The sequence below is a fragment of the Ictalurus punctatus genome, chromosome 9, assembly GCF_001660625.3.
Source record: "Ictalurus punctatus breed USDA103 chromosome 9, Coco_2.0, whole genome shotgun sequence".
NCBI classification, from domain to species: Eukaryota; Metazoa; Chordata; class Actinopteri; order Siluriformes; family Ictaluridae; genus Ictalurus; species Ictalurus punctatus.
Window position 1 is genome coordinate 24,192,636 of NC_030424.2, and position 16,287 is coordinate 24,208,922.

Sequence of the window (16,287 nt, forward strand, 5' to 3'; positions counted from 1 at the left end):
AGATATCACTGTTTTCATTGCCTACAAGGATGGAATATTTATTTTTAAGCTCCATTTCTTACCTGCCATGTCCAATTTGAAATATTACTCACAGCTGGTGTTTTCCAAAGCGGCCCTTAACCTATACCTATGTCTCAAGAAAGGTGTCCACTGAGCAATTCATTGCAAAGCGAAGATTAAAAACAGAGCTATCGCTATACACTGAAGACATTTGGGTTTGAGAACAAAAGATGAATATGAGATGATAGATCAGAATTTCAGTTTCATTTCCTGCTATTTATAACTAGATGTTTTAAACAACTACAAGAACATGGCATGTTTGGTGGCAGACTATTCACTTTTAGGTGAGCAAATGTATAGGAACATATAGTCTGAAAGTAGATTCAAATAATAAAAATAAAGACACTTAATATTTGGTTGCATATCCCTTGCTTGCAATAACTGCATCAAGCCTGCGATCCAGTGACATTCTTCTTTAGTAATGCTTTTTTAGGCTTGCATCACAGCTTCTTTAAGGTGTTATTTGTTTTGTGGGGGTTTCTCCCTTCAGTTGGCAGTGTGTTTTGGGTCATTTTCTTGTGCATGATGAAGTTCCTTCCAATTACATCGGATGCATTTCTCTGTAAATTTCAAGACAGATTGTCTTCGTAGACTTCCGAATTCATTCTGCTGCTACCATCATGAGTTACAGCATCAATAAAGATTAGTGAGCCTGTACCAAAAGCAGCCATGCAAGCCCAAGTCATGACACTACCTCCACCATGCTTGACCGATGAGCTTGTATGTTTTGGATCATGAGTAGATCCTTTCTTTTGTCCCACTTTGGCCTTTTTATAGATTAGTCTTGGTTCCAGAACTTTTGTTGCTTATCTCTGTATTTCTTTATGAATTCCAATCTGGCTTTCCGATTCTTACTGCTGATGAGTGGTTTGCACCTTGTGGTATAGCCGCAATATTTCTGCTCTTGAAGTCTTCTTCAAATGGTGGATTATTCACCTTCACCCTTGCCCTGTGAAAGTTGTTGGTGATGCAACTGTTGTTTTTGGGTTTTTCTTCACAGACCTCACAGTATTTCAGTCATCAACTGCTGTTGTTTCCCTTGGCTGGCTTGTTTGATATGTAGTTGTTAGTACACCAGTGGTTTCTTTCTTTTTAGGACATTCCAAATTGTTGTATTGGCCATAAACAATGGGTGTGCAATGGCTCTGGATTTCCCGTCTTTTCTTAGCTTCCAAATGGCTTGCTTTTCTCTCATAGACATTCCAAACATTCAGAGCTATTAATTGTTTAAACAATCGAACAGGGAACTAGTCTTCTTTTTATTAAAGGCCTGAATGTTTATACACATATGACTGTTGACAGTGATTGTCTGATGTGCAAATTACTCATAAGCAGCAATTAGAAGCATTAAATGATGGAATTTATTTTTCATTCAAACATGATAATGCTATACTACATGAATTATTAAACATTTAGAAGACTAGCTCACGTCTTGTCAATAATAATAATAATATTAATAATTGTGATGATGATGATGATGATGATTATTACTATTTCACACCTTTTGTCTTTTTGTGCATATTTAAAACAATACATTCTAAATAAAAAAAAATTCTAAGTTAAATAGACAATAAGAATAAATTAGTGGCATAGCACTACTATTACTACTACTACTACTAATAATAATAATAATAACAATAATATTTTACTACTTTTATGTTCTTTTATATATGTAACTAAGACAGAATAAAAACATATTATATAAATAATAAAATTGATCTTAAGACTCAATTATGGACATATGATAAATACTTCTAATACTACTACTACTACTACTACTAATAACTATGTAAGAAAACAGGAATAAGAGTAAATAAAAACAAAATATATATTTTTTAAAATATATAATATAAAAACCTGACAGAGCCATGGAAATATTGACATTTAAAAAAAGATAAATGTATGTCTTTAGCTGCTTTTTAAAATTATGTACTGTACTTGTTTTACTCTATTCTGAGTGTGGTACATTTGATTATGATTTGAAGATGTTATGTAAAATTATGTACTGTACTTGTCTTACTCTATTCTGAGTGTGGTACATTTGATTATGATTTGAATATGTTCTTAGTTTCCTAAACAGTTCTTCTACATAGAATCATTAAAGGTTTTCCTTTATTAAGGACAAATAAATAAATAAATAAATAAAAAAACAAGTGTATAGGTCCTGTAGGTACAGTGTAAACCTAACCAGATTTACTTAGGTACTCGTTCATGGCATAATTTAACTCTCATTTCAACATTTCTTCACTACTGTCTGGTTAGGTTACCTGCTTACACATTCTTACAAGCAAAGCAGTTAGTGGACAGAGCTGTGGAATGGTTCAACAGAGTGAACAATCAATAGGAAATGTGAAAAGGAGTGCATTTTAGACTCTGCTTGTATCCAGGTATTTGTCAACGGATCAGGAAATTTCCCGGAGATAACTGCAGTCTGGTAAGCTGCATCATTGCTACCTGCAATGTTAACAGCAATAAATAATACAGCAGCCTGCTGTGCTCTGGGACATGTGTTCCTGAAATAATATTGCCATTGCACTGTTACTGCTTTGTACATCATAGCATTTGTCAGGGTTTGGAGGTGGAGACGGATGCAAGTGCAGATTTTCAGTTTTAATGACTACCAAAACAAAATACAAAACAAGAACTATGAACAGGAAGCAAAACACTAAGGCAAAAATAAAACATTAACAAAGACCGTGAAAACAAAGACAGCAACGAAAGACAAATGCAAGACTAGCAGTGCAGTGCAAACTGTGTCTATATACACACACTTGTTAAGTGAATGAGAATCAGGTGCAGGTGTTCATGTGACGATGATGCTGTGTGGTGCAGTGGCTACTGGAAACTGTAGTCCGAAGTCTAGTAGCCTAATTAAAACCTCCTCAACCCAGTCCAGACATTTACTAAGGATTTTGTAAGTGCATCTCTCACCGTTGCATATTCATGTAGTCTTTCTTTGTCCCACAAGCTTCAGATCTTAAGTGCCAGCATGAAATTAATGAAATTGCTGCATCCCACAGGATTCCAGTCCTGATGAACACTGCACTGAGTTTCAACCAGTACTAGAAACATTCATTAAAAAAAAGAAACAAATAACCTCATTTCATGCCTTTATTTGGATTTGATATGAACACATCTGTTCATTCTGGATGTATTTGTATTGTATCTGGATCTAAATGTATTTGTATTCGGTTACATCCATTCTCTCTGCACTCTATGAAATAAAGGTAAAAATTCATAATTGGACCTTAAGGACTACATTGTATACCCTATTGCATACTGTAACACTATACATGGACAGAATGAGATTTAAGCTACTCATTAGCCTGTATCTTTAAAGCTTTGCTTTAAAAGTTAATTAACGCTTCACCACTTCCACATGTAAAAAAAAACAAAGATCTAGTAGAATTATTTTGAAGAGCCTAGCTTACCAAGACACATTATTTGATTCAAGTTGAGGAATCTGTAATTTCTACATTACAGTCTTAATATACTTCATTACATACGTGTTGAAGATTTGTGTGAAGGTATTATATCTTAATGCTTTCAGTTTTATCAGTTATCATCATGGGACTCATTACACACATAAAGCAGCCATTTTAATGGTATCAATAAAACAATCCCACTTCTAAGAGTGAATAGTTTAGCTGGAAAATCTCTCTGGAATTCAAAACCATATGGACTAATTTGTATTGTTTTCTGCTCTTTGCAAATATTTTAAAATCTGCAGTCAATTGGCAGCATTTAAAAGCTTCCCTATTATAAGCACATGCATCATTGAGTTTGAATAAATTATAGATTAATAAAGCCCCTGCACAAAGAGGACACTGTTCATGTTTGCATGTAGAACTGAGTATTCATTCCGCTCTGGTTGTACGCTGAGTACGATTTAAGCGTGACAACATCCTAAAATATTAAAAAATATGAAATGAGTATTATTCCCATCCACAGTTAATGGGATTCTACATGCTTGCTCCTAGTTGCCTGAACTGCAACTTCATCTCTGTATGTGCACTTCATCTCTGCAGCTTCATCTCTGTATGTGTGTTTTAAAGAACAATTATTTCCCTCTGTTGAGCTGTTTGTTCGCTCCTGCTGCCGGATGTGATGTTAATGCCAGATTCTGACACACTTCTATTGTTGTTGCTCGTCTCACCCTCCAAACCTGCCTAAGGTTAGGGTTAGGGATGATCCAACATGGATTTGCACTTCCCCAAAACACATTTGCTTCAGTACACCTGCTTACTGGAGACATGTTCCTAAAAACTGCTGCTGTAATCACAAATACTGTCCTGCACTCATCACAGGATTCTTATTCACATTATGCTCATACTGAACATTCTTTCAATACTCTTAATACTATTTGACTTTAGCTGTAGAGTAAGGGTTTATGGGTTTCCTTTTTAACCTGGTTCCTCAAGCTTTCATGACAGAGATTTTTTTTTTCTTTGCCATTGTTTGCTTGCTCGTTAGAAATCTAAATCTTCATCCGGATGAAGTTGATTGTTATAAGTGCCATACAAATAAAATTGAATAGAATTCAGTAATAGACCATTATGTTAATCTCTTTTTTTGTTACAGTTATGGAGGTGATGCGGTTCTAGGCCTGACACTGGAGGCTCCTGTCATAGAAATTAATCAGCTGTTACTATAGAAACAATATTAAATTGAATGCATTCCTATAAAGCTATGATTTGAATTATAGCTGGAAATACTGTCTGAGCTCCTGTTATAGAAAATTAATAAGTACTTCCAGATTTCTCAGATTTGAGAATTCAACAATGCTGTGGTATAATGTATTTTTACACTTTGTGGTTCCACTGAAGTTTCAGATAAATTGCAGTGTCTTAGTTCCAAGAAGGGCAATTCACATTAAAGCTGAAGATAAACATGTGTATTACTTGCCTGCCATGGCATTTATAAGCAGGGCAATGGAATGGTAGATGACACATGTACTGTAAATGGAATAATTTCTACATGGCTGCTATTCTTCTTTTTAACAAATGGTAGTTCTTGTTTTTTCTCCTCCGTATAATGAATGCAGCCTTGCTGTTTGTTTAAATTGTGGATTTAACTCTGCAATGTTGTGAGGAGAGCCCTGAGGCACTGTAGCATGCATTTAGGTTAAACTTATTCTCAGCAGAGCTTAAGTGTATAATATGTAGGGAAAGTTCAAGAGATGTTTTCCTGGAGGAAAAGGCCACAGCACAGTAAACTCATCCATATTCAGATGGTGTAAAAGCACAGGATACACACAGTTGGTTTAGCAGCGTGAGTAAATGTGCTATTTCTATTTGATTTATTTTTCCACTATCAACTTCAGCAAAATTGTGTGCATTTACCCTTTATTTAATTCTAGCATTGATACTCAAATTTTGTATAAATGTAAGACATTCTGTTTTTGAGTCATAAAAAGCTAGTCCTGTTGTTACACCTCTTCATGCTATAGAGCGAGTATATAGTGAGTAGAGTTGTCTAATAATAATGGCAGAGCTTGGAAGAAGGCCTTGAATTGGGGGAGGGGACAAGCCGAGGGATTTAAAGCATGGATTAGAGGTTCCCTGCCACTAGGATGCCACATTCATTGGCTTGCTAATGACCTGGTTAGCCTCGAATTTCCGCACCAGAGTCCTCTGTTGATGAGTACAAGTGGAGCGGGCCAGTAAGTTGGCATGAAGATATGGAGAATGTGACTTATTATGGAGTTGTCAGACATGGCAAAGTTGGCTAGAAACAGATCCTTGCTCTGAAGTCTATTAGAAGAGAGGTCTCGCAGCAAGGCCATCAGCGAAGCAAAGCTCAAAATCAGATTAATTAGCACAAGGCACATGACTTGTGGCTCATATGCAGGGATGGTAGAAACCTCTTGTACTGATCTGCAAATCTCTCATACTTTTTGTCTTTCATACATTAGAATAATTGGTAAAAAGGTTGCCCATCATCTTTAGAAATAGACTGAGGCGTTATTTACCTGTGGGTATTAGAATGGTTGCATGTGGGCAGATGTATCTCTGAAAGACTGGAGTGATTTACAGGTACCTGTGGGTGGATAGTTAGGGAGCAGGAGAGTTATATTGTTTAATCAAACTGATTACATAAGCTGTGATGCTTATTAGCTATGACTCTTCACAAACAAATGCTTTCAAAGTAGTCACTGGTGTTTATTTATTTATTTATTTATTGTTTGGTTATTTGCATGGATTTACTGTAAGTCCATGTACTCATACAGTATATTAAAAAATATAAATGCATGATAAGACTTTGCAATGCTATATGGCATACATTGACAAACTATTCTCAAGAAGTAACATGGAAAAGGTGGACACAATCAAGTAGCAAACCAGTGACAGGATGGGGGTGGAAACAGGACCAAAACAGTAAGCAAAATATAAGCAAATGGCCCTTGACATCATGGAAACCGTGATGTGAAAAATTAATCTGTGACACATTTACTGTGTGAGAAAATCACTCTTAGCTTCCAAGGTTTTAGACATCTTTCGGCAGACAACATGGGCAAGATTAAAAAGTAAATAAAAATGTTACAATATTGTTTTGGTGAAATATGTTTTGACTTCCACATAGACTGTATATTAAGCTTTATGTTGAAGTCATTTTAAGCCTCTCAAAACCAATATTTTAATGTATATGGATATTTAGTACTGCTTCCTTTCTACCTACTTTTCCCTTATGACACTGAATTCATTTTAAGAGATTCAGTGCTCATGTGCTAGTTTTTCGTCTTTCATTCGACATCTATCATTTGTATTGTTAAATTGGAACATGCTGAGTCAGTAATACAGTACCAATAATTTGCATTACATACCTTAAGTGAAACTGTATTAAGGACAAAGTGAGTTACACAGGGAGCTGGCGGCAGTGGTGTGTGTTAAGCCATTAAAGTAAGACAAGTCAAGTCTATTCTGTTGTAATGGCTTAGGGTAATAGCATCGGGTAATACTGTAATATGACATGCAGAACATTAAAATATCAGATACATTCCATCAAAAGTCCCATTTCATGCAAATGTTAAAAGTCATGCATAGAATCTGTAAAAGGCTTGACCCTGTTTTAAATAGAACAAGAGGTCTTTCACTAAATGACACAGTGTATTATGAGTCATTACTTGGGAAATGAAAACTATAAACTTGTTTATTTGTATCTGTATTCTAATTACTGTTCTCTTCCATAATGGAATGATGGGAGGTATTTGCTGTTTTATTGTATAACCTAGTATACTGTATGTTTGCCATAATATATCATATAACATGTCATTTCATACAATTCCCATCATATCAACAAAGGTAACCTCAAGTTAAGTTTTATTGTCTTTTGCCAGGCATTTGACAAATAAAGTCTTGCAATTATATAACCTTTGTATTCCTGCTACAAGAGTTTTAATAGGAACTTAGAACAAAAGTGCAAGTGTCAGTTTGCCAAATAAGGTGCACACATTATTTAACAAAAACATATTGACATTATAATGGCATTTTCCTCAACAAATACAAAATAAAAAGTGGTTGAATGAAGAACAATATTGCTTACAATCACTTTTAAAGGTGATTACACAAGTGAATTAATCAAGAAGTACTGCTCACTGCTTTCTATATGCTTAACCATGCATGGCAAGAGTGGGCTGCCCTGCTATACATACCTGTCTCCATTTCTAATCTCTGCTAACATAATTGCTTCAGGTTTACAAATGCATTATTTTATAGTCCTTGTTTGGTAGAGTTTTTGATTTTTGAGGTCATGCTACAATTCAATAGACCATGACCAGTGACTTAAGTTTGATGGTGTAAAAGCACACATGTTTAGCTACTCAACTGAGCCTTGTTTAGCTCTGTTGCTGAGGCAGCGGAGGCATGGTCAAGCACCAGTTGTGGACAGAGAGGAGTTGGGTTGTACCAGCAGGTAACATGACATGTGATGATTCTCACCTGTGTCTTATTACCACCAGTCTATATATGTGTTTTTCACTCTGAGAGAGACATAGCTGGCAGAATTTGCAACACGCAACACACACACACACGCACACACGCACACACACACACACACACACACACACACACACACACACACACACACACACACACACACACACACACTATTATATATTGTGTTATTATATTGGACTATTTTGGAATTTGGAGTTAATAAAGGCTTTCTGCACATGGATCCTAACAAACCTCTCTTGGTTGAGTCTGTTAAAATATGTACATGAAGTATGTCTTACTAGGCTAATATTAAACTAGCTAGAACCAGCAAAGTTGATTATACCCAACTAAAGTAACTAAAATGAATTTTCTTTTATTACAAAGTACAATAACTGTGCTCAGTAGAATAACTTTATTAAATCTGCCTATTTTTCTATGAAGAAGCTGCTGCATGTTAGAGACAGAGCTGAAGCTGCACTGAAGCTTCATTTTGCCAAGAAATATCTGGGTAGGAGAAAGGCATTGGGAAGCCATTAGCGATTGTGATTTTAAATGGAATTTTAAAGTGACCTGGTGTACTATTTAAGTAGGAATTAAAACCAGTTTATGATACATTTTGTCATTTTTGCCAACTATATCTAATATTAAAAATGAGAATATGACTGAAGTATGCCTAAAAATATGGCTAACATTAGGGTTATGTATTCATCTACTAGCACCAAAAAAAATGGTAAATTGCATTAAACAGATACAAGTGGGGGAAATAAGCAACATGAACAATATGAACAATGAACAATACTTATTTCCCCCACTGTATTTAGGTATACATTACATTGTCTGATCTTATTCTGATTATTAACTTCATTTTAGTTTAGTGCTTCAATCCACTAAATCTGTAAAACAAACAAAATGGCAAATCCTAGAAGTACTACTTTACAATTTCTTTGGAATAAATGGTATAAAATCTGTTAGACAGGATGTAAAGTAGTAGTCTGGATTACAGCTTCCATCTTCAGTATTTACCTGTGGGGGAAACAGGGCCTAATGAGGGTGAATAAGTAGGCATATCTGTGCTCAACGTAATCTGTCCTCAGAGAAAAAAAAGCTGTGCCTGCTGCTCGAATGAGCTTTGCTCTGCTTTGCTCAGTGAATGATGAGTGGGGGCTGTGTGATTATAAAGACATCTTGTCTTGAGTACCTGCCAGAAAGGTAGAAGGTGTTTGGTACATCACAGTCTTGACCATACGATGTCTTAAAGGAGCTTACATATGTTTCTTCCTGCAAATGAGCTTCCTTGTGTTCCACCACTAAATGATTAGATCATAAAGTAGCTTTAGTTGCTGATATGCTGTTAGAATGACATTTTGCACATGGGGTGTGTTCAGTAAACACATAACTTTGGCACTGGTTTGCATGTTCACTTTGCCAGAAATCTTTCTATATGTAGTATTTGCATACATAAGCTCTGCCAAGGCAGGTCATTGTAATTAGGGTTTATGTCATTTTTTTTGTTGTTGTTGTTGCTGGATTTATGAGGAGGTGTAGGAGGCAGAATGCAAGTGTTGCATATATTTATTAGTGCTTTGCCTCAGTTTTTATGCTTCCGCCAATGACTTGTAGAGCCATTATGTTTTTTGGTTGTCTGTCCATCCATCTGTCTGAGATTCTTGTTAGTGCGATAAATCAAGAATGAGTGGTTGAATGTTTGTAGTATTTTTGTTTGTTTGTTTCAAGCAAGCAAAACCAGTAGGAATTCTAGCATGTCTGACAGATACCATTAGATTTCATATCAATGTATATAGATGAAAAGCTGCAAATGCCAATCCTGTCCCTCATTCTACCATTTGGAAGCATTCAAATGAGCTGGCTTGTGTGAATTTCTAACCCATGCTTAAAGTAAAGATGGCACAATGCTAGTCAACCAAAATTCTCTTGACCTTATGAAAGCTTTAATTATGCTTTGCATGCCACAGTACCAGACTTGTGCTCTAAGAGCTGCAGAATGCAGTTGTATCACAATGTGCACAGATTGTAAGAAATATTGTATTGATATATTGAAGATCACCTTTATTTCATCCTCCCCGGGAGCACCGTGTTCACTTATTGAAATTCTTGATTCTTGTTTCTACAAATATGTGACCTGAATAGCCAAAATTGTGTTGTTGTTTTTTGCTTACCTAAATTTAGGCTCTTTGCCTATGCCATGTACCTATACTTTATGAAATCATAAATATATTTCACCAAAATGTTGTGGAAATGTCAAAATTTCCCATACGTCCACATACAGTATATATACAATCAATGGTTAAGCAGGAGACAAAAGAGGGTGCCCTGAGACATATAAAGGGCACATGCTGCGTGCCACTGAGGTATTCTTGCCAAGGCTCTGTTCACGTGGACTTTTGTAGAATGAAATGTACACAACTACCAATTGATATAGCTGAGGTCATGTACGTTTGAGCTTTTCATTTGATCTGCACCAACACATACTGTCTTAGGCTCAAGTGGATAAGTTTTCTGACCCTGTTTGACCTTTAGTTGGATCTGCTGTTGGTGATTGACATAGTATATTAGCAGCAAAGATGTACAGAGCAATGAACAGAGGATTGGATCTCAATGTAGTACTGACCTATACTAGCCAAAAGCTGTGCCAAAATGAAACAGTGCTACTGTATTTTTTATGGCATTTGTATCATGGTCTAATGGAGCATTTTTTATTTTTTTTTGCAAAACAAACTCATAGATCACAACAAATGAGGCAAAATGGCTCCAAGTAATCACACAAGCAATAAAACAAGGACTCAAATATACCTTTTAGCAAAAATTGAGTTGAGTTAAATTGTTTGACCTCATTTGTTCGGATAACTGGAATATTACTGCCTCTCTAGAGGGAATCTATGATAACTGTGAGAAAGCTCAGTGTGGGTCTGGATGGTTATTAGAGCAAAGCAAGCAACAAATAACTAATTAAATAAATAAATGCTTCTAATGGCATCATCTTTTATACAATGTATGTCTTTTCTTGGCTTACTGCTCATTAAGTGTTGTTATCGGAAAATAATCAAAAATAGGGTAGAGTGATGTGGCTCAATACAAGGTGGATTTATTTACCACCCTGAATTTGATTATTTTGCAATAATAACAACATGCCCCAATGTGTTATTTTCCATTTATACAACAGCAATGTGCCAATGAGTCCTTTTATAAATGCATTAAAGAACAATACGTTATACTTTTTATCCAATTATTTATTTATAATGAATTATTATTTATGGGTGCAGGGTGGCTTAATGGTTAGCACGTTTGCCTCGCACCTTCAATATTGGGGGTTCGATTCCCTCTGCGGCCCTGTGTGTGCGGAATTTGCATGTTCTCCCCGTGCTGTGGGGGTTTCCTCCAGGTACTCCGGTTTCCTCCCCCAGTCCAAAGATATGTATGGTAGGCTGATTGGCATGTCCACAATGTCCAAAGTGTCCATAGTATATGAATGGATGTGTGAATGTGTATGTGATTGTGCCCTGCAATGGATTGGCACCCTGACCTGGGTGTGCCCAGCCTAGTGCCCTGTGCTCCCCTCGACCCAGTAGAATAAGGGGTATAGAAAACGGATGGATAGATGGGTGGATGGATGGATTGAATTATTATTTATTTATAGTTACATTTAATGTTGCTCCCTCCCTAGACTCTCTTTTTCTCTCTCTTTTGAAGTTATTAATAAGTAAAATGCATCTGGTGATGAAGCCATAAAGTTGTTAATGATATATAATATATTGTTTATATATATATATATATATATATATATATATATATATATATATATATATATATATATATATATATATATATAATATGTATGTATGTATATATGTATAGTTGAGGTCATACATTTACACACATAAAAATTATCTGTTATGTGAAATAGCTTATTCAGTTGTGGAATATCCCCTTATGCAATTTTTAAAATCCCAATAATTTTTTTTAATTATTAAAATTTTGCAGATTCTGCAAGGCATATGTTTGTATAGAAACCATAACATATTAGAACGAGGACACCTTTTGAACAATCAGATTTAAGCATTCAATAGCACTGTGTTATAAAGAATGTAAAAACATATAGGTATCTTGGTGCCTAGGCAAGTAAAATAAACTATTCCTTTAGCTTATTTTCAATACATTTGTTAGATTGGTATATTAATGGATAATTGCAGAGATCAGCATTGCATTTGAGAAAGCAGAGGTTATGATTACACCAGGTCAAGTACCTTAAGATCCGTATTTTTCGATTTGTTGGTACAAAGATTGCTCAAAACCTTGGCAACTTGAACACTCTGAAATAAAGTCATGGGTTAATTCAAATTAAGCTTGACAGTCTCTGTAGTGTACAGGGTCACATTCACATTCAATCAGTATTAGAAATGACATGCCTTCTTATCAAATTTCTTGCTGAGATGGCTGCTCAACTTATCCATTATGCTTTACATATATGCAAATTTAGTGCATTGCCCTTTTTTTGTCTCTAAAATCTCCAGTGTTTTATAGCTTACAATATTCTGAAGGTCTTACATCTCAGGAAAGTTGTATGCAATGGTGGTAGAAAATTGCTGTCATTGAAGCACATTTTTTGTACATTTTCACCATGATGCTGAATATAATTCAGCCATTATTCCTTCTTTAATAGCTATTATTTAGATATTATATACCTGCCATTTATATAGGCAGTTATTTTCAGAGACAGCCCTGTCAGCATTTTTGCCAAGACATTCCGCTTTCCTTTCTTTCTTTGCCGTGTTGCCAGCGCCACAAATTAATGTGATTTGGACTATCTGACATAAGGTTAACTAAGTGGAAGGTGGCGTTTTGGAACCTTCAAAACCACAGATGTGGAGCCTAGGCAATTCAAACTGGGATTCAAGGTTGTATATAAGATTTTTCTTGTCCTCTATTTTGAATAAATTAATATAACATAATAGTGCTTGTGAATAGAAATATGCATCATCATTATTATTATTATTATTATTATTATTATTATTATTATTATTATTATTATTATTATTATTATTATCATCATTAGTAGTGGTAGTAGTAGTAGTATTATGTGTATCCACATTTAATATTTTAATAATACACTCACCATCCACTTTATTAGGAACACCAGTACACCTGCACATTCAGTGTAGATGTGAACATTAACTGAAGCTCTTGTTTTTTTGCATTGCTCTGTTGCCACATAATTGAATGTACAGGTGTACTGGAGTTCCTAATAAAGTGGACATGAGTGTGTATTCCAATAATATAATTACTTAAACATTCAGCTTCATTAAAACTTACTGTGATTAATTCTCATTTTGTCCTTATATGTTTTTTATTGTATTTTAGAAGCAGCTGTAGGCCCATGTGCGCATATGTCTTGTCCATGGGTCAAATGGAAATTGTTTGGCAGGAAGCATACTCATATGTGACTGCTGAGCCCCTTTTTAAAAAGATAAAAATACACTCAAATGGTGTCAGAAGGTTGTTTTTCATCTTCCGATGAAACAGTAAGTACACATTAGATACACAGACACAAATTAATCATTTAGTTGTATCATGAATGTGAAATACACCAAAAAAAAAACCCTCAGAATTTCCATTTTTATCAGAGTAATTTTATGCAAAACACAAACCCAATCCCTGAACAAAATGACAGTCACATTCTACAACTAGTGAAACAAATATACAGAAACAACAAAACTAGAAGAATCTAGCAATGAAAGTCTAAGGGAGAGCAAAAATCAAATTACAAAAACAAGTGCAGGGTTCATAAACAATAAGCTCAATAAGAATTTTAACAACTAGCAGACTGCAAAATTTGCAGATGACATAAATAGCCACTTGACGATGATGATGATGATGAGTGAAGAAGTGGTGGACTGAAGTACTGAAATGGACTGGACATCTGGAAAACCTGAAATGGACTCAACTCATATCACACCCTATCAACAAACAGACATGGGGCCTTAAATGTGTTCTCACCAATAATTGAGGAAATGCTACAATGAGTTGGTAATTCATTCATTTGTTCATTTTCAGTAACTACTTTATCCTGGTCAGTATCACATGGATCAAGAACCTATGTAGGAGTGCTGGGCACGAGGCAGGAATACACAATGGATACTACCAGCATGTTTCTGAGAGTTTGGAGGAAACTGAAGAACCTGAAGGAAATTCCACACAGAGAGTAACTTGAGCTTAGATTTGAACTGGGGACACTAAAGCTGTGAAGCAGCAATGCTACCTTGCTGCCACAAGTTGCTAATGTCTAGGTCAATCAGTATAGTGTAGAGCTTCAACTAATGATTATTTTGATAATCGATTATAATTTCTATTATTTATTTGATTAATCGATTAGTTTAATAAAAAGACAATTATTGTTTTCTGTATTTAAAAACAAACAAACAAACAAACAAAAAAAACATATTTCACCTTCTGCCCAGTGTTGTCCTTCAAACATTGTGCACCTTGAAGGCTATGAAGAAGGTATTAAATGTGTCTATGTGGGCTATGCTATACATTGTGAAGAAAACATGTCAGGAACACATTAAACAGCACACGCATCTGTTGCAGCATCTGACACAACAAGCCATGTTAATACACTTATGAGTTTGTTTGAAGCTCTTAATATAAAACATTCTTTTGTATTGGACAGCCTGGATTGTGCACTTTTCCCGTAGCAGCTCACTCTGTGACCTCCGCTGTTTTTCAGATGTGTTTTATTCATAGATTATCCACAGTGACATCACAGACCCAACTAATCGATAGTGAAATTTGTTGTTAGTTATTATAATTATTGATTATTATCAATTTTATCGATTAGTTGTTGCAGCCCTAGTATAGTGCACTACAATTAGCCTCCCCTAAACTCATGCCACTTGATATGATGCCGGAAATATCCTGTGGAGATAATGATCAGGCCCACCATCTACTTTAATTTTAATTTAAATACTTGAAAAGCTTTGATTACATTCGATTTCACAAGTGTCAACATACATAAGTTAGAGCACAACGAGTTCATACCTGGACAAGTGTTGTTACTGTGATTGGTCTTAGGGTTATAGCAGAACCCTCATGGCTCCTATCCATGTACATTAACTGGACATATGATAGACTGTATTCATAATTTGGGTAATGAGATACCTGCCTTGTGCTGATCTTATTCATAATTCACAGCCTTTAAAGACAACAAAGCATTTTAAAATAACTAGGATATGCCGGATCAAGTGCTTTTTTATAAGCTAGCGAATGATAAGGTTGGTCATATTCTTAAATTACGCCAAATTTACAGTGATTAATGTGATCATTTCAACTAGGACTATTCATGCAGCAATATGTTGCCGATATCCTAGACTACTGTTAGATTTTTATTTCAATGCTTATTTATGCTTACCATCTTCTGATTCATATATCATCATATTAGTCTTTTTCATTTTTCTGTGGTACATCTTATTACATGTGACAGCAAAGAAAAAAGGCTGTTCAATGATAGTGATTTGGATAAATGTTCCTTTCCTTCTAGATAGTTTTGGCATTTTTGTATACTTTCTCTGTTCCTAAGCAAAAAACAGGGTGTGTGTGTGTGTGTGTTTTTTCTTTTGCAACATCAGTGTAGGATGTGTTCATATAGTACAGAATGACAAACTAGTAGTGAGGCTACCTTGAACACAATAATACCAGTAATGTGATCATATACAGTATATATCACCCAGCTAGATAATACCAATACCAAGGCCTTGGGGATGGGTTAATGGTAGAAAATGACTTTTCTGAAGAATCAATATGGATGACACTGTTATAAAGCAAGAGAGAGAGAAGCATATAGTATATTCACCACCACTAGATGTGTTATTAGTAATAAAAAAAAATTGCAGCATTATTTAGTAATTGGGCATTATTTAGTAATTGGGAACTAGTAATTCTGTAATTCCAGTTAAGGAATCCATTTGACACTGTGTGCATGTTGCACGAAGGTCATAGTTATATGTGCATTTAAGTAATACATCTGTGTAGACTTCAACCCAAATGTAGTTCAGTGTCTTTTTGCTGTCTTGCAGGTGAAAGAGTGACCCAATGAAGTGGAGTATAACCTTGTCAGTGTGCCAATATAGAAGTCACCTTGGCTCGCTCTTCCAAGAGCAAAAGGGAAGAAAGAGTGAGAGAGACAGAGGAAGAGATAGAGCGACTTCTCTGATTGTTTGTTCACAGCAGGGAGGCAGGGAGGTCAGTAAACAAACCATGCTGCATTTCTGCTGCTGCTATT

The 16,287-nt window shown here is 35.3% G+C and overlaps 1 protein-coding gene across 3 annotated transcripts in view; it reads left to right on the top strand.

Moving 5' to 3' along the window:
• The window catches only part of LOC108269515 (leucine-rich repeat and fibronectin type-III domain-containing protein 2), a 144,838-nt gene that overhangs the window by 16,291 nt on the left and 112,260 nt on the right, over positions 1 to 16,287 (top strand). For 2 of the 3 annotated variants that reach the window (XM_017475456.3, XM_053682828.1), the window contains exon 2: positions 16,082 to 16,247. The exons of the other annotated variant lie outside the window; for it this stretch is intronic. The gene's annotated coding sequence lies outside the window, so the exon portion shown is untranslated. The remainder of the gene's footprint in view (positions 1 to 16,081; positions 16,248 to 16,287) is intronic. 3 annotated transcript variants of the gene reach the window in all.